A 26468-nucleotide genomic window follows, 5' to 3' on the forward strand; every position below is an offset into this window, starting at 1 on the left:
CTCTCTCACTGTCCACTCTGCCTGTCAACAAACAAACAAAAAGGAATATTTACTGCAATGAACTAAAGATGTTTGAAATATATTTCAATATAATATCAAAGCCACCTTAACTTTGGTCTGTATATGTAACTTTTTTTCTTGATTACATACAGTCCCAATTAACTCCCAAAGTGGAGGTGTTGCAAGGTAATACAATGGTGATGGACATCTTGGTGACAGGCTTCAGTTTGGGTCTTCCAGTTGTCCTTATGTGTTTCCATAGGTAATTATACACCCCTGTCAGCAATCATCCAACAAACAGCACCAAATTGGTCCTGAATTTCAAAGGCTGAATTAGTGACTTTTTAGTAATCATATGGAAGATTGCTCCTTAAGAGATCAGATTTTTACAGAAAAGCTATTCTGTATTAGCCAGTCATGAAATGCTAATAGTATTTGCACTATACACTCCTGTTTTTAGAATAATGCTTTAAGGAAATGTCATTATTTAGAATATTAAGATGTCCCAGTTACATAAATATTCTATGAGGTTCAAAGGACTTTAGTTAAAATACTGATTTTGAGAATGCTGGAAAGTCATTTCCTCTTGTTCTGCCATATGGTCTTTGAATGTGGTCAATAATGTCTAAAAGCCATTGTATCTGTTGATGATTGTTTGAATTTTAATCAAATTTAAAGTAATATTTATACTACCATTCTAACACAGCACAGATTTATTCATGATTTCACTGGAGGATTCTGGCAGAATGAGCAGTGCACTGAAGCCATGCTCTTGAGCCTTGTAATGTTTCCAAAATCAATTTTTAGAATCATTTCATGTAAATCACTGCAGCCCAACCAATACAATCAACACACAGTGTTATCAATGCTAGCCAACCCAGGTACTTAAAGAACTTGCTGTGCTGGAATATTTTACTTACAAACTACTATAGCTTCTGTTCCATGGGTTGTTTACAAAATAGTTGATTCCTTTAAGAATGCAAATGTTGGGGCCAGCGCCTCGGCTCACTTGGTTAATCCTCTGCCTGTGGCACAAGCATCCCATATGGGCACCGGGTTCTAGTCCCAGTTGCTCCTCTTTCAGTCCAGCTCTCTGCTGTGGCCCGGGAAGGCAGTGGAGGATGGTCCAGGTCCTTGGGCCCTGCACCTGCATGGGAGACCAGGAGGAAGAACCTGGATCCTGGCTTTGGATTGGTGCAGCGCCAGCTGTAGTGGCCATTTGGCGGGGTGAACCAATGGAGAAGGAAGCCCTTTCTCTCTGTCTCCCTCTCTCACTGTCTATAATTCTACCTGTCAAATAAAAAAATGCAGATATTTTTGTGGGTTTAGATATTGACTACGCTTGTCTCACACTGGAGGAGATCCAGGAAGCCTTCTATTTTTTTTTCTCATCTTCCTGCTCATTTCATTATTCTATGACCAATCTGGCCACTTTATCAGTTCATTAACTCTTCAAGGTTCATTGCATGGCCTTTCATGTCATCTTAAATATGCCTTCATAATATTTCTATCACCTTTGATTCAAATTCTCCCAACGGCTTTGAGGCAGTCTAGTGAAGAAAAAAAAAAGAGGTCCATTACTTTTCCCACCTACTTTTTTTTTTAACTTTTATTTAATGAATATAAATTTCCAAAGTACAGAATATGGATTAAAATGGCTTCCCCCCCATAACGTCCCTCCCACCCACAACCCTCCCCTTATCCACTCCCTCTCCCCTTCCATTCACATCAAGATTCATTTTCTATTCTCTTTATATACAGAAGATCAGTTTAGCATATATTAAGTAAAGATTTCAACAGTTTGCTCCCACACAGAAACATAAAGTAAAAAATACTGTTTGAGTACTAGTTATAGCATTAAATCTCAAAGTACAGCACACTAAGGACAGAGATCCTACATGAGGAGTAAGTGCACAGTGACTCCTGTTGTTGACTTAACAAATTGACACTCTTGTTTATGGCATCAGTAATCACCCTAGGCTCTTGTCATGAGCTGCCAAGGCTATGGAAGCCCCCTGAGTTCACTGATTCTGATAATTTTTAGACACGGTCATAGTCAAAGTGGAGGTTCTCTCCTCCCTTCAGAGAAAGGTACCTCCTTCTTTGATGACCCATTCTTTCCACTGGGATCTCACTCGTGGAGATCTTTCATTTAGGTTTTTTTTTTTTTTTCCCCAGAGTGTATTGGCTTTCCATGCCTGAAATACTCTCATGGGCTTTTCAGCCAGATCTGCATGCCTTAAGGGCTGATTATGAGGCCAGAGTGCTGTTAGGACATTTGCCATTCTATGGGTCTGCTGTGTATCTCACTTCCCATGTTGGATCATTCTCTCCCTTTTTGATTCTATCAGCTAGTATTTGCAGACACTATTCTTGTTTATGTGATCCCTTTGGTTCTTAGTCCTATCATTATGATCAATTGTGAACAGAAATTGATCACTGGGACTAGTGAGATGGCATTGGTACATGCCACCTCGATGGGATTGAATTCGAATCCCCTGGTATGTTTCTAACTCCACCGTTTGAGGCAAGTCAGCTTGAGCATGTCCCAAATTGCACATCTCTTCCCTCTCTTATTCCCACTCTTATATTTAACAGTGATCACTTTTCAGTTAAGTTTCAGCACTTAAGAAGAATTGTGTATTGATTACAGCAAATAACCCAGCAAATAAATAACCCAGATGAGAGGGGAGTTGGGCAATGTCCAGGGACTTGTTCAATTGCATATCATTAAAATCTCTCTCTCTCTCTCTCTCTCTCTCTCTCCCTCCATCTCTCTCTCTCTCACTTTCACTCTCAATTTGAGAGTCAGAAATACAGATAGATAGTCATCTGCTGTTTTACTCTTAAAATGCTCCCAGTGACCAAGATTGAGCCAGGCCGAAGTTGGAGCTGGGAACGAAAAATAGGTCTCCCACATGCGTGACAGGCATTCAGTTACTTGAACCATCGCCATTGTCTTTCAGGTTCTGCCTTAGCAGGCAGCTGGAGCCAGAACCAGAGCCAGAGCCAGATTTTGAACCTGGTTACACTGATATGGGATGCAGATGTCTTAACTGCTAGGCAAAATGCCCAGTAGATCTCTCTATTGTACTTTTCTCTCCAGCTTCCTGCCCACATCTTAGTTTTATTCCACTTTTCCAAAGCATATGCTTATGTTCGCTTGCTTTTGGGGAATCCAAAGTACCATATCTACTCGAAAGATTGAAACAGATGAAGAGTTGGTCATATCAGTAGGCAATGTGACTGCCCATAGGTGTAAATGAATGTGACATGCTATGATCAGAAGTGTGGAAAGAGAGGTTGGGCACTTGCATTTCAAGTTAGTAGCAGATTTACCCCAGCTTTGCAGTCCAAATCACAGACATACAGACATATTGACTCATGGTATATTAATCTGACATAAAATAATGGTCAAGTGCTCTTGACCTGGTTTTGCTGATGCTTCTGATGCAAACCACATTGTGGCATGAGTAACAGCAGAGTTTGGGCTTGAGTCTTGACTCTGCCACTTAAAGACCTCAGGCAAGGCAAGGCAAGTCATTCTCCAGGTCTCAGTTTCCACTGGTCAAATGTGTTGTAGCAGTATCCACCACATAAGCTTGTGGTGGAAATTCAATATTTTTTTTTTGACAGGCAGAGTGGACAGTGAGACAGAGAGACAGAGAGAAAGGTCTTCCCTTGCCGTTGGTTCACCCTCCAATGGCCGCCACGGCCAGCGCGCTGCAGCCAGCGCACCACACTGATCCGATGGCAGGGGCCAGGTACTTATCCTGGTCTCCCATGGGGTGCAGGGCCCAAGGACTTGGGCCATCCTCCACTGCACTCCCTGGCCACAGCAGAGAGCTGGCCTGGAAGAGGGGCAACCGGGACAGAATGCGGCGCCATGACCGGGACTAGAACCCGGTGTGCCGGTGCCGCAAGGCAGAGGATTAGCCTAGTGAGCTGCGGCGCCGGCTGGAAATTCAATATTACAACAAATAGTACAGGTAAAGCATTTGTTCATAGCCACTGATCATGAGTATTATTGAAGACTGAAAATGCCAACCCTTATCCATGGTCTACTATGGATCTAATGCACTTTTTGAAGTGAAATCACTCTCCATTTACACAGTTCTGTAAGTTTGGATCCCTGAAAATTAGCCCCTAGTCTGTTCACTACTTCTAAACAAAGGAGCTCCTTATCCCTGCTCACACTAGTTGGTAACTCAGGCCTAGATTTGTGTCACCTGCCCATGCAGTGGCACTAGAGTTCCTTTCTTTCTGTTCTGTGGTGTGATCCTTTAATTTTTACCAAACAGTTTAAAGATGAGTTCACTCCCCATGCATTGGCAACCGGATGACAAATGGGGCTGACACTCACCTTTTTCATCTTGTAGGACTCTTTTGAGAAGCTACGTATACAGCATCTTCTATTGATCCTTACAGTTTTCAAGAACTAAAGAATACTTGATAAGAACAGATTGAAAGAAAAGGACATTAGCATTTTGTCAAGAGGTTTCTTAATTCGTGTTTTCCAAACACTTTGGGTATACTTAAGAAATACTTTCCCTCCAGGCAAGCTGTTTTACCTTCTCAGGCCACAGAGCTGTAATTGTGAATTTGAAATAGTGCGATGTACTATTATGGAAATTTCAGAGGAATAAAATACCTCCTTGAATGCTCTACCTGGTTAAGTATCAATTAAACTCAGGAAGATAATAAGAGCTAATCACACTCTGGTGATCCTGATGGCATACTGTATGGCCCATTTAAAATAGTTTCTATTAAGTAGGTTTATCTCTGGAATAGTTTTTTGCTGGATGGTGGCTCTGGACTTTTGTGCATTATCAACATAGCCAATCCTCTAATTCACTCTCAAGGAACCATCACTAAGCCTTGATGTCCAAGCAGGCACAAAGGGAAACAGGAGAAGTTCCTCCCTTCAAGAAGGTCATGGTTCAAAGCAGAGGCATCCCTACAAAGGTGATGAAAATACTTTTTTAGAAAGGAAGAGATACACTTAGTAAAATCACCAAGGATGAGTCGAATCTAGCCATGAGAGGAGTTAGGTGACTCCAGGACAAGCAAGCCACAAAGAGCAGAGGCCAAATCTCAACTGAATCCTAGCAGATGGGCAAATATGCATAGTCAAGGCATAGAGCAATAGGGGAGAGAAGCAGAATTAATATTCCCAGAGTGCACAAGCACCAGAAGAGGACCTTGTGCACTTGTGCCATGTTTTTATTTTTTTCATTTCCAATTATCTTTATACACCGAAGATCAAATCAGTTTATCCTAAGCAAAGATTTCAACAGTTTGCACCAACACAGAAACACAAAGTGTAAAGTACTGTTAGAGTACTAGTTATAGCATTAATTCACATTGAACTACACATTAAGGACAGAGATCCTACATGGGGAGTAAGTGCAAAGTGACTCCCATTGTTGATTTAACCATTGACACTCTTATTTATGATGTCAGTAATCACCCAAGTCTCTTGTCATGAGCTGCCAATGCTATGGAAGCCTCTTGAGTTCACCAACTCCAATCTTATTTAGACAAAGCCATAGTCAAAGTGGAAGTTCTCTCCTCCCTTCAGAGAAAGGTATCTCCTTCTCTGCTGCTCGTTTTTTCCACTGGGATCTCATTCACAGAGATCTTTCATTTAGGTCATTTTTTTTTTTTTTTGCTACAGTGTCTTGGCTTTCCACTCCTGAAATACTCTCATGGGCTTTTTAGCTGGATCTGAATGCCTTAAGGGCTGATTCTGAGGCCAGAATGCTATTTAGGACATCTGCCATTCTATGAGTCTACTGTGTATCCTGCTTCCCATGTTGGATCGTTCTCTCCTTTTTTATTCTATCAGTCATTATTAGCAGACACTAGTCTTGTTTATGTGATCCCTTTGACACTTAATCCTATCTCTATGATCAATTATGAATGGAATCTGATCACTTTGACTAGTAAGATGGCATTGGTACATGCCATCTTAATGGGATTGATTAGGAATCCCTTGGCACGTTTCCAGCTCTACCATTAGGGGTAAGTCCGAGTGAGCATGTGCTGAACTGTACATCTCCTCCCTCTTTTATTCCCACTATTATATTTAACAGGGATAACTTTTCAGTTAATTTTAAGCACCTAAGAATAATTATGTGTTAATTAAAGAGTTCAGCTGGCACCAGGGCTCAATAGGCTAATCCCCCGCCTGCAGCGCCAGCACACCAGGTTCTAGTTCCGGTCGGAGTGCCAGATTCTGTCCCAGTTGCCCCTCTTCCAGTCCAGCTCTCTGCTGTGACCCGGGAAGGCAGTGGAGGATGGCCCAAGTCCTTGGGCCCTGCACCCCATGGGAGACCAGGATAAGTACCTGGCCCCTGCCATCGGATCAGTGTGGTGCGCTGGCTGCAGTGCGCCAGCTGCAGCGGCCATTGGAGGGTGAACCAACGGAAAAGGAAGACCTTTGTCTCTCTCACTGTCCACTCTGCCTGTCATAAATAAATAAATTTTAAAAATTAAAGAGTTCAACCAATGGTATTAAGTAGAACAGAAAAATAATAAAACGAAAAAATAGTAATTTGTTCCTTGACATTCAGGACAAGGGCTAATCAAGTCATTGTTTCTCATAATGTCCATTTCACTTCTACAGGTTTCCTTTTATGTGCTCATTTATTTGTCACAGATCAGGGAGAACATATGATAATTGTCCCTTTGGGACTGGCTTATTTCACTCAGCATAATGTTTTCCAGATTCCTCCATTTTGTTGCAAATGACCGGATTTCATTTCTTTTGACCGCTGTATAGTATTCTATAGAGTACATATCCCATAATTTCTTTATCCAATCTACTGCTGATGGGCATTTAGGTTGATTCCATGTCTTAGCTATTGTGAATTAAGCTGCAATAAACATTGAGGTGCAGACATCTCTTTTATTTGCCAATTTAATTTCCTTTGGGTAAATTCCAAGGAGTAAGATGGCTGGGTCATGTGGTAGGGCTATATTCAGGTTTCTGAGGAATCTCCAAAGTGTCTTCCATAGTGGCTTTACCAGTCTGCATTCACACCAACAGTGGATTAGCGTGCCTTTTCTGCCACATCCTCACCAGCATCTGTTGTTATTTGATTTCTGTATGTAAGCCATTCTAACTGTGGTGAGGTGAAACCTATTGTTGTCTTGATTTGCATTTCCCTAATGGCTAGTGATCCTGAAAATTTTTTCATGTGTCTGTTGACCCTTTGGATTTCCTCTTTTGAAAAATGTCTATTTAGGTCCTTGGCCATCTCTTAAATGTGTTGTTTGTTTTGTTGTTGTGGAGTTTCTTGATCTCTTTGTATATTCTGGTTACTAATCCTTTATCAGTTGCATATTTTGCAAATATTTTTTCCCATTATGTTGGTTGCCTCTTCACTTTCCTGACTGTTTCTTTTGCCATACAGAAACTTCTCAATTTGATGTAATCCCAATTGTTAATTTGGCTTTGACTGCCTGTGCCTCTGGGGTCTTTTCCAAGAAATCTTTGCCTATGTCTATATCTTGCAGGGTTTCTCCAATGTTCTCTAATAATTTGATGGTGTCAGGTCATAGATTTAGATCTTTAATCCATGTTGAGTGGATTTTTGTGTCATGTTAAAGAGTCTGTTATTTCGTTGCAAACACAAGGAATCACTGAAAACATTAAAACTAGATAGTAGCACAGATTCATATCTCCCAAGGGAGTTACTTGGTGACTGTGAGCAGAAAGAGTTCAAATGTAGGGGAACCAACCAAAAATCAACTGAAATTAATCAAGTAAGAAAAGATAAAAATCTAAACCAGGAGTGACAGCAGGCATTTGATAAAGAAATAGGAGGCAAGATAAAACAGTGGTGATGGAGTCAATGGTAAATAGTGAAGGAGATGTCAAAAAGAAAAAAAAAAAAAGAAAAAATAGGGCATGAAGTTGAAGTGAAAGGTGAATGGCGATGCCAGTCAATGAGATTGGGTAGATAGGAATAGGTAGGTGCAAAAGATAATTATCTGGAAGCTGGACTTGGAAGCAGAGCGGGAACTCAGATAATAGATGCTGGTATCTCAAGCAGCATCTCAATGGCCCTGCTAAACACTCACTCCATATATCTTAATTATTTACATGAAGTTTAAGCCAAGGGAAGAAGCCTAGATTAGACACATAGATTTGGGGGTATTTGAAATCACAAGAGAGGAAAGATCATTCTGGCAGGGGAAAGCTAAGGAGTGAAAAGCAGGGACTGAAATGAGATTATTTCAACCTCAACTCACGTCCAACTGAACCTGGGAGAAAGATGCTCTGAACTGTTGTTGTGCGAATACTCTTACCCCATTGCCTGCCACTTTTTTATTTTGCTTGAGCCTCATTTGGGTTGGTTTTATATCCCTTGAAACCAAAGAACTCTGAATCCCAGAGTGCAGTATTTTCATACCTAAGGTTTAATCACTGGAGAGTGTGAGCTGTGCAAAGGAAAGTTTTCCAGGGTTTCTTTCCAACAGGGAAGTCTTAAAAAATGCAAAATACTGCTGCACTATGATGCTAGGTCCTATGGGACACGGATAGGACTAGAAACCTGTAATAGTCTATATTACATATTATATACAGAACAAAACCCCTAAATAACCATGCCACTTCACTTCATTTTGTAATCATTCACTATTCATTTTCCAGTCACTCTTTTTTCCATACTAACTTCATTTTCAGACTAAATTTTTCCCCAAGGTGACAATGAAAACTAGGCAGTTCCAGATGTGGCTGGAACTTTGCAAGAATGAGGGGAGTCTGCATTCTTTAAAAGAGTGAAGGGCTTAGGAATGACCCTCCATCCAGAAGATACCATGAGCCTACACAAGATGCTACACTTAAAGCACAAAGACTATGGAGGGATGCAGAGAAATGCCAAAAATTTCCACCTAGAAACTTAAGGCAGAAAATTAGAGGGAAGAAATGAGCATTTAGTCTAATGGTTAAGACACCAGTTAAGATGCACATGTCCTACATCAAAGTGCCTGGTTCAATACCTGGCTTTGGCTCCCAGCTCCAACTTCCTGCTACTACAGACACTGGGAACTAATAGTGATGGCTCAAGTGGTTGGATTCCTGCCACATGCATGGGAGATGATGATGGCTTTTCAGACTCCTGGCTTCAGCCATAGCTCTGTCCAGCTGTGGCGACTGTGGGCTTTTAGGGAGTGAAACAGCAGGTGGAAGATATTTCTCTCTGTCTCTATTAAAATATTTAACATTGTGAAGAAAATTCGATATATATTTTTCTTACAACTCTACCTGTTGTCCAAGATAGCACCTAGGAATTCAGAAGTTGGGTTCTGTTTTGAATATCAACTAATTACATGAATAGTTTTGAGAAAACTGCTTAAGACATTTAGACCTAAAGTCAGCAAATACTGACAGGGCTGAACTAGAGCTGTTTCTCTTATGACAAGGTCCCAACTTTGGAGCACCTGACTTAGTAATTTGGGGTGGGTGGGGTGAGAATTTGCATTTTCAAGGCCCAGGTGATGTTGATGGTCCAGGGACCACACTTGGCAACATTGGATTAGATCATTCTTTATAACCTCTCTCATCCCAAAACATTGCAATTCTGTAATTTTACCTTTATAGAAATAGTCTTGCTACCTAGGTTAAAAGTGGAAAACAAATTTTTCCTCACACATCAAATCTAAACAATGAGAATGCAGAGTTGAGAAGGATTCTGAAGCAAGCTCCATGCTCAGCAGAAAGAATGCTGAGATTTATTTATGAGGTGTGGCTTTCACTGTGGATAGTGAAGGTATCCTTGTCCCACACTGACCACCTCCAATACCTTAGTAAGGTATTCCTTACTAAGCTGTTTGGGAGATTAGCCTAGTGTTCATGATATAAACAATAATGAAGGGAATGAGCTTTTTATTGACATATAAAATACCTGCTAGTCCCAAATAACATAAAATATTACTACTGAAACTAGAAAGTCCATGACCAAAGCCATTCAGAATAGAAGCGAATGTTCCACAGCATTCCTGAGAGCATCGATGTATCATCACAGAGTTAGATGAGAAGTACACAGCCATGATCCTGAGATACCTGTCAGAGTCCCAGGGTGTTTGACGAGCCACGATTGATGACATCATGGAAATGCATAAAATATTGGAGATTTCTATTTACAATAGTTATAATGCAATATAAAACTTTTTATGGCTTGAGAGACAAATCCTTAATCACCAGTATTTCTTAGGGACTCCAGCAATGTTTAGTTATTTTAGGATATTTTAGGATATTTTGGGATAGTGAAAATAGGTGCCAGCATTGTGACATAATGGTAAAGCTGCTGCCTGCAATGCTGATATTCCATATGGGTGCCAGTTCATGTCTTGGCAACTCCACTTCTGATCCAGCTCCCTGCTAATGGCCTGGGCATACCAGCTGAAGATGGCCCAAGTGTTCAGGCTCCTTTCACCCACATGAGAGACCCAGATGCTCCTGGCTTTGGCCTCACTCAGCCTTAGCTGTTGCGGTCATCTGGGGAGTGAACCAGCAGATGGAAGGTATCTCTCCCTCTATCTCTATAACTCTGACTTTCAAATAAATAAATCTTTTTAAAAATTGGTGAAAATAAGGTTGGTGTGATGCAATGGGTTAAGCTGCACTTGCTATTTGAGTCCTGGCTGCTATGCTTCAGACTCTGATTCCTATTAATGTGCCAGGGAAGGAATCAGATGATGGCCCAAGTGCTTAGAACCCTGCCACCCATGTGGGAGACCTGGCCTCTCACTTCAGCATGGCTCAGCTATTGTGGCCATTTAAGAGTGAACCAGAGGATGAAAGATCTCTCTCTCATTCTCCCCCATCCATCACCATGCTCTGCTTTTCAAATAAATTGTTTTTAAAAGGATGGTGAAAAGAGTTACTCTACATTGAAAATGCTTTCCGCTTTACTGAGAGAGCACTTTTCGGTTTACCTTTCCAATTCCCTGAAATTGAAGAACATGACCTAAGTGCCTTTTTAGCTAGTGAAATTTGGATCATTATTTAAACTCAATTTCAACTCCAGAAAGTCCTCTCTTGGATGCTTATTACGCATGATTGCTATCAAAAGATTTTTTAAAAATACTGGTAATACTGGCAAATAAAAATAAGGTAGTACAAATTACACACTGCCCTACTTGGAAGCAAACATTTTAAACCTGGGCATGTTCTCTTTTAACCTCAGTACTCAGTGAGCCATTTTCCAGCTCTTTAATATTTTACCACAGCATCATTTATAATGACTTCATAGTACTCCAGTGTTTAGTTATATGATAGTAACAAATGCCCATTTGTTGAATGTTTAGGTTGTTTCCAATTTTTTCAGTATTGTACACAGTGGTAACATTAATATCTTCTTAGCAAATCAAAAATGAATCTTGATGTGAATGGAAGGGGAGAGGGAGTAGAAAGGGGAGGTTTGCAGGTGGGAGGGACGTTATTGGGGGGAAACCATTGTAATCCATAAGCTGTACTTCGGAAATTTATATTCATTAAATAAAAGTTAAAAATAAAAAAAAATTTTAAAAATATCTTCTTAGCTAGAGTTTGGCAGCATGAACTACCTTCTCAGGATAAACTTCTAAAGTGTACTATCGCATAAAGAGACCTACAGAAGGATTTTTATATTAATCAACTATATATGAGAGGGTCTGCTTCCTAAACAGAACCCAACATTGGATGTTGAAAATAAGGCTTTCTTGTTTGTAAGCTGCCACTACACAGCATCTTTTTGTTTCAATTGTTTCATTACTTTGCTTACTGGTGAGGTGGGACAATTCACCATGTATGTATTAAACATTTGAATTCTCTTTTCTGAGTATACTGCTAATCTACTTCGACCAACTTTAGTTGGGATTTTAAAAGCTTGTTTTATTGGTAATTTATAAGACTGTTTTGTTACTTAAGGTAATTGAACCTTTATATCTCATATCACAAATATTTTTTCACAACTTGCATATGCAATGAATAATGTTTATATTTGTTGTTCTTGTTTAAAGAATTTTAAAAAGTTTTTATGATCAAGTTTATTAAACTGCTTTTGCTAAAATTTGGAAGTTTTTTATTTATCCCAAATATTATACAAAATCCATTAGTATTACTTTCTATACTCAGATTTTTAAAAACATAACATTTAAATTTATCTGGTACCTAAATTTGTAAAGGTGTGAGTGAAGAATCTAAATGTTTCTTCTCTAGGTATTTTTTTTTTTTGACAGGCTGAGTGGACAGTGAGAGAGAGAGAGAGACAGACAGAAAGGTCTTCCTTTGCTGTTGGTTCACCCTCCAATGGCTGCCGTGGCCAGCGCGCTGTGGCCAGCGCACCGCGCTGATCCGATGGCAGGAGCCAGGTACTTATCCTGGTCTCCCATGGGATGCAGGGTCCAGGGACTTGGGCCATCCTCCACTGCACTCCCTGGCCACAGCAGAGAGCTGGCCTGGAAGAGGGGGCAACCGGGACAGAATCCGGCGCCCCAACTGGGACTAGAACCCGATGTGCTGGCGCCGCAAGGCTGAGGATTAGCCTAGTGAGCCCCAGCGCCGGCTTCTTCTCTAGGTATTTATGTAATATTGGTTACTGGTAGTACATCCTGAAATGCACTTTGGAAATCAATACAATGGGACTCTCAGAAAGGACTGTGATACCAAAGCTGGAGTTAGTCAATGAATTTCTCTAAGAAATATGAGCCAGTGTTTGTTAAGTAAAAGTAGTGTGAATTGGCAAAGGATAGGAGTTGAGTCAATTCCACAACCATTCTGCCCACAAGCCAGAGCTGCTAGTAGGCATAGGTGATGGGTCCAGCTGAACTGGATGGAAATACATTTATTGTTTCTTTGGAGAGACTCAGGAGAAAAGGAAAATAGATTGGTCAGCCAGATAAAAGATAGTTGTTGTAGGGATCAAAAGCTGGACTGATGAGTATGGAAAATATTTTTCACTGCTCATGAATTTTAGAGTGTATTTTTCCTGCTTAAATAATAAACTGGATTTTAGTTATTTAAAGATATTTAGTGAAGAGTATTAAGAATGTGAAAAAACAAAAAGATTAAGCTAATGCCAGCTCAACTAAAATTAATTGAGAGGAGTAATGCCTAAAACCCTAATCTCTGGACTCATTAAGGATTTGGAAGAAATTACAAATAATTTTTTCCACTAACTGAATGGGGTTTTAATTAAGGCATTCATGGAAAAACAAGAGTAAAGGGTAGTGCTAAAGTGGATTCCAATACTTTGGAAGGGGGAAGTCATTTCTGAAGGAGAATATATGTAGGAGAACTGACTGGAAGGCTATGAAGAGAAGGACTTCTTGATAGATCTAAGACATGATGATAACTTGTTACCATTGGGGGCTTTGCTACAAAGTTCTATTTCTTTATTGTTCTTGAAATTTCATTATATAATACTGCATTTCCTTAAGTTAGCTATATATTATAATTATATTAACCCCAAATATAATGCATAAATAGGGAAAACAATTGACTCTAAGCATAAGCCCAATATACAAAATTTCAGAACTGCCATGAGTTGTCCTACTATATACTGATCTAAATTTATTTATCAGTGCTGCCCAACACTGCCCACTTTTTCTGCTCCACTTGCCTAATTTTCTCTCAGATTACAAATAAATTATAAAATCCCCATCTCTGCATTCCTACTGGTGCTGCAGCCTATTAATATCTCCCCCTACTTTTATCTTAAAAAGTTTTATCCATCCCACATAAATACGATGGCATATCACTAAGTCAAACTTCAGTTCTGCAGAAGATATTCTCTAGGTATTCTAACTCTTGGTGCGTTTTTCTTCCCCTAAACTCTTCTAGATCACTCAATTGCAGATCAAAAAGAGACTTGAGGATCACATATGATTTGGCTCAAACTTTAGCATGCTTGAGGATCTATAAGAGAGACTTTGATTTACATTTTGCTGGTGGTTAGTGATCCTGAGCATTTTTTTCTCATGTCTTTTGGACACTTAAATTTCCTCTTTTGAAATATGCCTGTTCAAGTCCTTTGCTCATTTCTTAACTGTTTTGTTTCTTTTGTTGTTGTTGAATTTACTGAGTTCTTTATAGATTTTGGATATTAATCCTTTATCAGTTGCATAGTTTGCAAATATTTTCTCCCGTTCTGTCAGTTGCCTCTTTGCTGAGTGTTTCTTTTGCAGTGAAGAAACTTCTCAATTTGATGTAATCCCATTTATCAACTATGGCTTTGATTGTTTGTGCTTCTAGGGTCTTTTCCAAGAACTCTTTGTCTATGCCAATGTCTTGCAGGGAAAGATTTAGGTCTTTGACTATGTTGAATGGATTGTTGTATAAGGTGTAAGGTATGGGTTTTGCTTTATACTTATGCATGTGGAGATCCAGTTTTTCCAGCATCATTTGTTGAAGAGATTTCTTTGCTCCAGGGATTGATTTTATCTCCGTTGTCAAATGTAAGTTGGTTGTAGGTACGTGGTTGATTTCTGGAGTTTCTATTTTGTTCCATTTGTCTGCCCATCTTTTTGCTTGTTTGTTTGCCAGTACCAGGCTGTTTTGATGATATCTGCCCTGTAGCATGTCTTGAAATCTGGTATTATGATGGCTTCTGCTTTGCTTTTGTTGTATATGATTGCTTTAGGTCTTCGACCTTTTGGGGGGGAGTGGGTGTGAATAGTTAGTTGGGCCAATGGTATATCGATTTTGTTTATTTTTTTTAAAAACCCAGTGCTTTGCTTCACTGATCTTTTGTGCTTTTTTTTGTTTGTTTCAACTGTGTTTATTTTTTCTCTAATTTTAATTATTTCTTTTTCTCTCACTAATTTTGGGTTTGTATTGTTGTTGTTTTTCTATATCCTTGAGATGTATTGATAGCTCATTTATTTGCTGACTTTCCAATTTATTGATATAAGCATCAATTATTGTAAACTTCCCTCTTCACACTGTTTTTTCTGTATCCCATAATTTTGATATATTGAATTTCTGTCTTCATTCAATTCTAGAAATTTCTTGATTTCTCTTTTGATTTCTTCTGTGGCCCACTGTTCATTCAGAGCACGTTGTTTAGTCTCCATGTCTTCACATATTTTCTAGAGATTCCCAAGTTGTTGAATTCCAGCTTCATTCCATTGTGGTCAGAGAAGATGCATGGTATGATTTTGACTTTTTTGAATTTTCTGTAGCTTATTTTATGGCCTATTATGTGGTCTGTCCTGGAGGAAGTTCCATATACTGATGAAAAGAATGTGTATTCTGCAACTGTAGGATGAAAAGCTCTGTAGATATCAGTTAGGTCCATTTGGTATATAATGCCAATTGACTCTGTTGTTTCTTTGTCAATTTCCTGTCTTGTTGGTCTGTCCCTTTCTGAAAGTGAGTTGTTGAGGTCTTCCATTATTACTGTATTGGAGTCTGTTTCTTCTTTCACATCCATTAACATTTCTTTTAAATAGCCAGATACCCTAATCCACTGTTGGTGATAATGCAAACTTGTATAGTCACTGTGGAAGACAATATGTAGATACCTCAGAAATCTGAATATAGACCTACTATATGACCCAGCCATCCCACTCCTGTGAATTTACCCAAAGGAAATGAAATCAGCATATGAAAGAGTTATCTGTGCCCTCATGCTTACTGCAGCTCAATTCACAATAGCTAAGATATGCAGTCAATCCAGATGTCCATCAACTGATGACTGGAGAAAGAAATTATGTACACCATGGAATACTACACAGTGGTAAAAAGATGAAATACTGTCATTTGCAACAAAATGGATGCAACTGGAAAACATTTACTTACAGTCCCCAAAAGAAAATTACCATATATTCTCCCAGATCTGTGATAACAAATAGAGTACCTAAAAGGTAACCTAGTTGAGAAGCACTTTTTTTTTTCATACTATTTATTGAATCCTTAGTGTAGGATTAATCTTATGAGTATAAGTTAACTGAAAATATATCTTTGTAAAAATTATAATGGAAATTGGAGAGGGGTGAGGAAGAAGGGTGGGAGTATAGGGGGGAAGGAGGTTGGGGTGGGAAAACTCGCTATGTTCCTAAATTTGTATATATGAAATCCATGAAATTTATATACCTTAAATAAAAGGTTTCTAGATTATAAATAAATAAATAAATAAACAAACCTAAAACTCAAAAAAGACTGCTGGTCCCACCCTGGGATGGAGTCTGAGAATCTGCATATCTATCATATTTACAGATTATGCCAAAGTTTCTGGCCCAGGGAATAAGTTTTGAGAATAATTGCTTAATAACATTCTTATATAAATGATAAATCAAGAAGCAAATTAATTTGCTTGACATACAAGTTAGTGACACAAACAGAAACTGTAAATCTTAGGAGTAGATTTCAAGGTAAGACTTTGTGACTCATTTAAACCTGTGTATAAGGCAAAGTAATTTTTAATTAGGTAGTTTTTTATTATTGAGCTGTAAGAGACACATTAATGTTCTAGATGTAACTCCTCTGTCAGATTACAGATAGGCTGCCCTGGCCGGTGCCGTGGCTCACTAGGCTAATCCTCTGCCTGCAGCGCCGGCACTCCAGGTTCTAGTCCCAGGTGGGGCACCGGATTCTGTCCCGGTTGCCCCTCTTCCAGGCCAGCTCTCTGCTGTGGCCTGGGAGTGCAGAGGAGGATGGCCCAAGTGCTTGGGCCCTGCACCCGCATGGGAGACCAGGAGGAAGCACCTGGCTCCTGGCTTCAGATTGGCACAGCGCCTGCCGTAGTGGCCATTTGGGAGGTGAACCAATGGAAGGAAGACCTTTCTCTCTGTCTGTCTCTCACTGTCTAACTCTGCCTGTCAAAAAAAAAAGAAAAGAAAAAGAAAAGAAATAGGCTGCCTTTTCATTTTATTGGTCCTTTGCTGAACTCATTTATTCTAATAGTTTTTAAAATCATAATCCTTAGTATTTTATGTATACTAGAACATGTCAATTGAAAATGAAAATAATATTTTTTTCTTTTCCAACCTAGATTCATTTTATTTATTTATTTTTTCTTTCCTCTGAATGCTAGAGGTGCTAAGAGCAGACATCTGTGTCTTGCTCCTGATCTTAGGTAAAAAAAAAAAAATCTGTCCTTCATGGTGGAGTGAGATTAGTTGTGGGTTTTTCATAGATGCAATATATCAGGTTAATGATATTTCCTTCTATTCTAAGGCTGTTTGGTTGCTAGTACCCTAGATCTTTTTTTAACTTTTATTTAATAAATATAAATTTCCAAAGTACAGCTTTTGGATTACAATGACTTTTTCCCCCCCATAACTTCCCTCCCACCCGCAACCCTCCCATCTCCCACTCCCTCTCCCATCCCATTCACATCAAGATTCATTTTCAATTATCTTTATATACAGAAGATCAATTTAGTATATACTAAGTAAAGATTTCAACAGTTTGCACCAACACAGAGACACAAAGTGTAAAGTACTGTTAGAGTACTAGTTATATCATTAATTCACACTGAACTATACATTAAGGACAGAGATCCTACATGGGGAGTAAGTGCACAGTGACTCCTGTTGTTGACTTAACAATTGACACTCTTATTTATGATGTCAGTAATCACCAGAGGCTCTTGTCATGAGTTGGCAAGTCTATGGAAGCCTCTTGAGTTCCCCAACTCTGATTTTATTTAGACAGGGTCATAGTCAAAGTGGAAGTTCTCTCGCCCCTTCAAAGAAAGGTACCTCCTTCTTTGATGGCCTTTTTTTTTTTTTTTTTTTTTGACAGTCAGAGTTAGACAGTGAGAGAGAGAGAGACAGAGAGAAAGGTCTTCCTTCTCCATTGGTTCACCACCCCCAAATGGCCGCTACAGCTGGCGCTGTGCCGATCCGAAGCCAGGAGCCAGTTTCTTCCTCCCAGTCTCCCATGCGGGTGCAGGGCCCAAGCACTTGGGCCATCCTCCACTGCACTCCCAGGCCACAGCAGAGAGCTGGACTGGAAGAGGGGCAACCGGGACAGAATCCGGCGCCCCAACTGGGACTAGAACCCAGGGTGCCAGCGCCGCAGGCGGAGGATTAGCCGAACGAGCCGCGGCGCCGGCCTATGGCCCATTCTTTCCGCAGGGATCTTTCATTTAGGTTTTCTTTTCTTTTCTTTTTTTTTTTTTTTTTGCCACATATCTTTATTTCTTATTAAATTAAGTTTTCAAATTCTGTAGTCTCTGACAGAAGACCCTATTGGATCTTCCTACTGCTTTACTTTTCAGCTTTATCTCCTAACTCTCCCTCTGCACCACCTTTGCCAGCCTCACCTCCAAAATGTTAAACTCTAGCCATAATAAACTGCATGAAGTTCGTAAGATTCCATGGTGCTTTCTGTCTTTCTTATGCACCTCCTGTTTTGTTCTTACTTACCTCCTAATTGTACTTCAAGTCAGTTAGAGATGTGTCAGTGAACTAGATTGGCTCAAGTTATCTTGTATATTCTCTTAGTATGGTGCACCTAGTTCAAAACTAGAACTCAACATACTCTTCAGCTTTCAAATGGGATAAATTTCCTACAACAAGGGGCCATATCCCTGACATTTTTTATTAATAAGGACTGGAATCCACTCAGTAAATTTATGGATAGGTGTTTACATGTGTATTGGCATTTACATCTTTTTAGGATGGAGTATATATAATCCTAGAGTCTTTTGTAGCTATAAAACAAGCAATCCTAAAGGCAAGTGTAGTTTTTACTCTAGGGCCTATAGAATATAAATTGGAAAAAAAATGATGATTGGCAAATAAAGACACATCAAGTAAAAAAAAAAATTGGAGGGAGCTAGGGTTTCCCCAGAACTTGTCATAATTGCTAGAAAATGACATAGCTTCTCTATGGCATACCTTCCTATGGATTCTTATCTCCTAGCTCTCCCACCCTCCACATTTACAATCTCCAACACCAATTATTATACATTCTATCCAACGCAAAAATATTGTAGGACACATTGTAGGATATCAACCATGTTCACATACAAAAGAAGTTAGCAGCTGCAGCCTGTGAGCATAGTAAGACAATTTCACCAAGCAAGTTAATACTCACACATGATTCAATGAAATAATTTAAATTTAGAAATAACTAATAAATGCATGTTAAAACAAGCAGTGTAGACAAGAGCCATTCAATGGAGGGAGAGACTCATTAGTTAACAATTATTGATTCTATGCAAGCAACATGCCAGGTACCAGGCTAGATTGTGAATATATAATACTGAACAATTTAGGATCCATGTACTCAATGAATATGTACTCAGCTGAGGGAGTGATGCAAGTTAACATATAACATAATTATTCATTCAGCAAGAGGACCCAGGATACAGCAATGAATAAATGTCTCCAAATCTCAATGCAGAAAGGCATACATCAGAGTCAAATGAGACATAAAATGTATCACAGAAATATAGTAAGACAAGTATTATAAAAAAGAATAGGGTAGAGTGATTGAGACTTGTGCAGCATGGTTTGAAGTGGGTTGCAATTCAGAGTAAGGTCATTGTGGTTGGTGTTACTGGGAAAGTGATATTGGAGTTGAGAACATGAAGGAAGTGAGATTGTTGACCAAGAACCAATTGAGTAACAAAAGCCCCAGGCAGATGGAACAGTCCAGAAAATCCCCCAAGGTGAAAGCATGACTAACGTATCCACAGAATCAAGAAGAAATTCTGGTTCTGAAGTCAAATGAGTAGGAGCAGTGGTAGGAAATGGGTCAGAGAAGTTGAAGTGCCCCATCAGTCTCTGAAGGATGCTAGACTTTTGAAACTAGGGAGCCAATAGAGGGTATGTAGCACAAGAGTGATACAATCCAATTTATACTTTAAACAGATCACAGAGAATCTTTGACTTACGGTGGACCAATTAATGATTTTTCAACTTTATGATGTTACAAAAGTGATAAGTAGAAACCATATTTTGAACTTTGAACTTGAGTCTTTTTCTAGGCTAGTGAAATGGTATACAATACTCTCTCACAATGTTAGGCAGTGGCAGTGAGTTCCCATTCAGCCCCACAGTCTAAAGGGGAGACAACTGATTCTGTACAGTGAACTGTGTGGCTGAGCTGGTATGCTCCGTAAGTTAGGTGTATTCAATGCATTTTTGACTTACTGTGTTTTCAACTTATGATGGATTTATTTGGATTCAGCCCATTGCAAGTTGAGAAACATCTCTACTCTGGCTGCTTGTAAAGAATGGTTTTGAGGTACAAAAGCAGATGTAGAGCAACCAGTTAGGAAACCATTGGTATAACCTAGATTTGAGATTATTCTAGTGCCTGAGACCAGGGTGGAAACAGTGGAAGGGGTACGAAGGTTTAAGATTTTTGGATATATTTAAATTTAGAGCTACCAGAATTTGATATTTGAAAATGTGTGATATTTGAAAAGAAGATGGCCCAAAGATGAATTCAGGGTTTTCAGAGGGAGTCCTACTTGAGAAAATGGGGGAAAATGGTGGGGAGGGAAAAGACTCTAGGTAAAATTGATTGAGGATGAGGTCTAAATCAGACATTCACTTTTGTACAGTGTAAGCATGAAATCTTCCAAGCAGAGATGTCACTGTGACAGCTGATGTAAATTCCATGGGAGCACCTATGAAGAATACTCATGCAGGACTTCTGAGGGAAATGAGAAATTCTACTTCTAGAAAGAGTCAGGGTTGACTGTGTGCTCAATAAGGCTTCAGAAAGTGAAACGGGCATTTGGAAAGAATTGTGAAGATAGGGACTGCCAAGAACCCTAGAACAGGAGCAAGCATGATGAGTTTGTGAGAGTTAGCCTAGAGTGCTGTCTGTGGTGAGAATTTCTAGGAGATACTGGGGAATAAATGTGGAAAGGTTACTTGAGGCAAAACTTCAGGGCACTTTGAAAGCCAGTTTCCTGCCTAGAAGCTACCCTTGCTCTATAAGTCAGCTTTGGGCTCCCTCCCAAACCCTCTGCAGTCATCTCAGCACCATTCCAGAATATTCTAAGAGTCTGTTTGCTTTTCTCTCAGACTCCTGGGTTGCAAGTTCTTTGAAGGCAAAGTCTCTATATTTTGATTTTTTTAAATTCACCACAATGATTTATTAGTGGAAGATGAATAAATGTTAGCTCAAAGAGTAAATTACATTTGACATATCCACTTTATTATATTTTCATTTTGATGCCTATGGGAGTTTTTATTTAAAAGACAAATGCTTGTCTGTGTTGAATGGTGAAGGATCTTTTACAATGAGCTCACCTCATAAGAGCTTACATGCTAGAAAGTTTATTGCAAATAGCTTTAAGAAACAGTAACTACTAAGTGGCAGAGAGCTCAAAATCCTTCAGACTGCTATGCAGGAAACGAAACTTGAAGTAAGGATCAGGAAGAGGGAAGACTGATGGATCTGCAGCAAAAGCATTTGCTTAAACTAGCTGCATTCCTTATAAGGATCAAGGGACTAACCTGCTCTCTGTCTCTTAGGCAAGGACTTTGGCATTTGGTATCATTTCTTCAGAGCCACTAAGGTGATCTCCAACTTTACTGGGAGGAGATTCAATGACAAGCTCAATCTCTAGTCCAGGCAAAGATTGAGATAGACAACCATGGCTTCTGCCAACCCCATTAGCACTGACTAAGGATTGGCTACTAAGACAAAACCCGGCCTCTTATCAACACAGGATAAGGTGAAACAGTTGCTGTTTGAGTCTCCAACCCCACACTGATTGGTATTTTGAATGGTACCAAGGACTCTCCGGGGGTAGTGAATGTATGCACTAATGCATTTTAAAATATTTCTGTGTTAGTTACTAGTCTTGCTTTCAGTATTGACTCCTCTGATTTACAGTGTCATTTATTCATTTGCTAATGTGAGAACAAACACTATTTCTGTTTTCCTTGAAGTGACAGAGTCGCTTGTTCCTTTGGAGACAGTATCTACCAAAACTTAAGTCTGAGTATCCATAGTTTGCCTTTCAGTCATCCCTTCCCATTGCAATCGTGTTCCACGTGAGAAGCAGCTGGTTCAGCTCCCAAGTCATTCAGTTTCTCAGGGGCATTTCTCAAGACATCTTACTGCAGTGTGCTGGAGAGGTGCTACAAGTCTGCCTCTTGTGTCCTCACACAGTATAGACGTGTAGTTTAACATTGAGATTTAATAAAGTCACTAGATTTTTTCTATTTCATCAAGGACACTCTTAAAAGGAACTGGGGCATGGCAGAGTGGAAGACCATGGGTCCTAGTATCATTGCTGCCACTACCATAATTCATGCTGCCCCTTGGGGCAACACAGTATCTCAAAAGGCAAACAATATCTTAACATTACTATGAAATTAGTCTTTAACATGTAGTTTCCCTAAAAGTATCTTAAAGCCCTTTAAGAATTGGTGGACCACAAATCAAGAATTGCTATTATAAACAAATCCATTTGTGTATTTTGAAATTCTTTGACCACATCTATAAATATTTTAAGGTTCTTGATAATATTAACAAATGGCCATGCAGATATAATCCACATACATAATTTACCCTCCGTCTATAACAATGTGGGAGTCCATTTTATTAGGCACATACTCTACAGAATTAAAACTCCTGACTGTCCTGATTAAAAGGTAAAGAGTTCAAATTATAATGAATGTCTCTGTTGTGTCTGAGGTAGAGGAAGTGAATTCTTCTCAATTTCCATTACTTCTCCCAACTCAGATGTTGCTACCATTCAATAAATGGCTCACGTACACTCAAACCATCTTCCACAACAACTTCTGTCACATTAGACCCATGAATGTAGAGAAGAAATAATAATAAGGATAAGTGAATGAACCAGTATTACTCCTGCCCCATGCTCCAAGAACATCTTTCTTTTTCCTAATTCACTACACAAAGACTAGCAACCAGTTGTCTTTAAACTCCTTTTGATCTAAAGACATGATATTAGGCATATGTTCATTGTAATAAAATTACAAGACAAAATATTTAATCTATAATCAAAGAAGTGGAAGAGAACACACAATAGTTCCTGATTAATTCACGTGATTCCAGGAAGCTTTACATAAAATGCTTCCTAGATATAATTATCTCAATCAAAACTTTTTTGTTAGACAAGATTCTGTTAGGGTTAAGGATTTTGCAGTATATTGAACTTCATTATAATTAATAATAAAAATAGTAGAATAATATTTATTGTGGACCCAGAACCAAAGGATTTAGCTAGCTAAGGAAGCATATTACAATATAGATCCCACAAGAGGGGTTCCTCAAAGGCTGAGTGCCCAGCAGAAAACAGTTGGTTAGGGGCCAGCTGTGCCATAGTGGGTAAAGCTTCCACCTGCAGTGCCAGCATCCCAAATGGGCTCTGGTTCAAGTCTCGATTGCTCCACTTCAGATCCAGCTCTCTGCTGTGGCCTGAGAAAACAATAGAAGATGGCCCAAGTCCCTGGGCTCCTGCACCCACATGGGAGACCTGGAAGAAGATCCTGGCTCCTGGCTTCAATCTCCCCAGCTCTGGGCATTGCAGCCCCTTAGGGAGTGAACCAGTGCATGAAAGATCTCTCTGTCTCTCTCCACCTCTGTGTCCCTGTAACTCTGCCTTTCAAATAAATAAATTAAAAACAAAACAACTGGTTGGACCCCACCATTTGAAGAGACCAAATAGCATGTCCAAAATGTGTGTAAATACATGCAGCAAATGTTCATTCCTTTTTCTAAACCGTGGCTCACCTGGTAAGAAAAGGTCATGCTCAAGGAAGAAAATGTTTTTTTAAAAAGTGGGATGAATCCCATTAAAAAGTACATATATTAATATTTTAAATGTAACTCCACCTACAGGACTATTAATGTTATAAATATAGCCTTGTGATTAGGATTTCCTAAACCACCAAATCAATAAACTTTAGTCATTTATACAATGAAAGACATCTATTTTCATGTTTATAAAAGTGACATTTGGAAATGGAATAAAGTAAAATATTTCATTTCTGATGACAAAGAATTTTGCTCAATTGATTTTTTTCCTTTTTAAGTTGAGACACGACAGACAGACAGAGGTCCCATCCACTGGCAGACTCCCCAGATGCCTGCAGTGTCAGGGGCTGGAGAGCAGCCGGGTGGATGCCGAGGCCAGCAGCCAGGAACTCAAATCACAGCTCCTATATAGGTGGTAGGAACCCAAGTGCCTGAGCCATCGCTGCAGCATGTCAGGGTCTGCATTAATAGAAAGTTGGAGCTAGGAGCCAGAGCCAGGTACCAAACCCAGACACTCCAATGTAAGATGCAGATGTCTTAACTGCAAAGCCAACTGCCCACCTTTGTGACTTTAGAGTCAGTTGTTAGAGGACAAATCGATTCCACAGAACAAGTTCCACTGATCTGCAAAGAAATTACTTTTCCAATAAACTTATCTTCTGATAGTTAAACAAGAATTTTATTTTTATTTTTATTTTTAATAATTCATTTATTTACTTGAGAGGCATAGTTACAGAGAGAGGGAGAGACAGAGAAAGAGAACCATTTCCTGGTTCACTCTCCAAATGGCCACAACCACCGGAGCTGGCCCAGGCCAAAGCCAGGCCAGGCTGGAGCTGGGATCCAGGAGCTTCTTCCAGGTCTAACACATGGATGCAGGGGCCCAAGCACTTAGCCCATCGTCTGCTGCTTTCCCAGGCCATCAGCACTGAGCTGGATTAGAAGTGGAGCAGCCAGGACTTGAACTGGTGCCCATATAGGATGCCAGTGCTATAGACAGATGCTTAATCTACTATGTCACAGCAACAGCCCCTAAACAAGCACTTTAAATTAAATCATGTGTATTGGGGCACTTAAACAAATACTAAAATCATGAGAAAAATCTGATTTTTATTCAGAATTCCAGAGGTCTCAATAATTGTCTTAAGTGTGGTAGCAAAGAGTGATCACTGAGCGAATAATGGTCAAGCCAGAGCCTTTTCTTTGTCAATCTAAGTGTCTCAAAAGGCAATGCCAGTATCTAATGGAGAACTTACTTGAAATGATCCATTCACTGAATACTTGTTAACTGCTTTCTGTTTGCAAGTCTTTAGTGTTTAAAAGCCCACCAACCATGGGCTTTACTCTTCCATTTATTTATACATGAGAAATATGTGTCAATCTCTTAAAATAGGTCAGGCACTGATTTAGGCACTGAGGATATGTGAGGGGACAATATGGACACAGTCTGTGCTTTTTGGAGTTACAATTTATTGGAAAGTAGAGAGAAGAGAGACAATACATAGTAAGCAAGTGAACAAATGAATGAACAAGACCATTTCTGACAGGGATTAGTGCTATTGAGAGGATTTTTTTAAAAGATGTGAGCATTTGGTGCAGTATTTAAGATGTTGCTTGGAGCAGAGTGCTTGGGTTCAAGTTCTCGCCCTACTCCTCATTCCAGCTTGCTGCCAATGTGCACCTTGGGAAGCAGCAGATGATGGCTCATATGTGTGGGCTCCTACCACTCACGTGAGCAATGGGGAGGGAGCTCCTGGTTCCAGGCTTAAACCTGAACCAGTCCTGGCTGTTGCAGGCATTTAGGAAACAAACCAGCGTATGGAGGATCTCTCTCTGTTTCTGTCTCTCTATGCCTTTCACATAAATAATAAATGCTAAAGAACACATCCTAAAATGTAAATTTTGAGTTTAATCTTAAATGACACAGAGAAAACAGACATTCAAAGACTCAGTGCAGCAATATTCAGACAAGTCCAAAGGCCTTTGGAAAAAGAGTTAAAAGCGATCCAGTGGGAAAGAGATCCATGGAAGTTTCCTCCTTCCCAATGTTTCTCAACTCTCCTCACCTCACCTCACTTCCCCATTTTTGCTCCACCTGATGTTGGAATTCAACTCACCAGGCCAGTGGAGTGGGTATTATGCGCCTCCACCAAGTTACAGACTTGATTTTTATTTCTGTTATCTACACAGTTGTACACAGGAACTTTTGTATTTTGCATAGAAGCCATTTCTAAATGAAACCATTTATAAGTCACCATTTATAACTCAGAAAAATAAGCTCTGGCCTGTAAAAGCAATTTATAGAGCAGAGGCAGGATTAAAATACCTGGAACTCTGGTGCTATTCATCTCCATGAGACACATTGCCTTTCCTCCGCAGTCACTCTTGGGCTGAAATGTGACAGCTGTTGATCTACTTGGCTGTTGTTAACAGGTTGACAACAGTGATCTATAGAGTAAAACACTCAGTGCATTAAGGAGATTCAGCATCTGGAGACGGATGCCTATGGTTAATGGGGAAATGGTGGTCTCCATGTTGTTGACAGAACACCCCAAATCCTCAGGCCACTCATAAACATGGCTATTTATCTTCTTCCCTGCGTCAAAGGAAGAAATATGTCAGGCTTAAAAGCCCTAATGGGAAAAGAAAAAGAAAGAGAGAAAGAAAGAGGAAAAATGTGGTAATTTGTAAAAACAAGTTTTGAATTTTGTTTTGATTTCCTTAAAGGGGAGTATTTAGTGATACCAATAAAGTTAGACTTGTTTCAATATGA

General features: G+C 39.5%; 1 protein-coding gene and 1 long non-coding RNA gene across 3 annotated transcripts in view; one reads left to right on the forward strand and one right to left on the reverse strand.

The window, feature by feature from the left end:
* CLVS1 (clavesin 1) overlaps positions 1 to 26468 on the forward strand; it is a 190828-nt gene that overhangs the window by 94201 nt on the left and 70159 nt on the right. The gene's annotated exons all lie outside the window — the stretch shown is intronic.
* Positions 1427 to 26149, reverse strand: LOC138849916 (uncharacterized). The gene is made up of 3 exons (XR_011389111.1): positions 26022 to 26149; positions 4364 to 4448; positions 1427 to 1550 (listed from the first exon to the last, which is right to left on the reverse strand). It is a non-coding gene; the product is annotated as an uncharacterized lncRNA (long non-coding RNA).

The sequence above is a fragment of the Oryctolagus cuniculus genome, chromosome 6 (genome assembly GCF_964237555.1).
Source record: "Oryctolagus cuniculus chromosome 6, mOryCun1.1, whole genome shotgun sequence".
Classification (NCBI taxonomy): Eukaryota; Metazoa; Chordata; class Mammalia; order Lagomorpha; family Leporidae; genus Oryctolagus; species Oryctolagus cuniculus.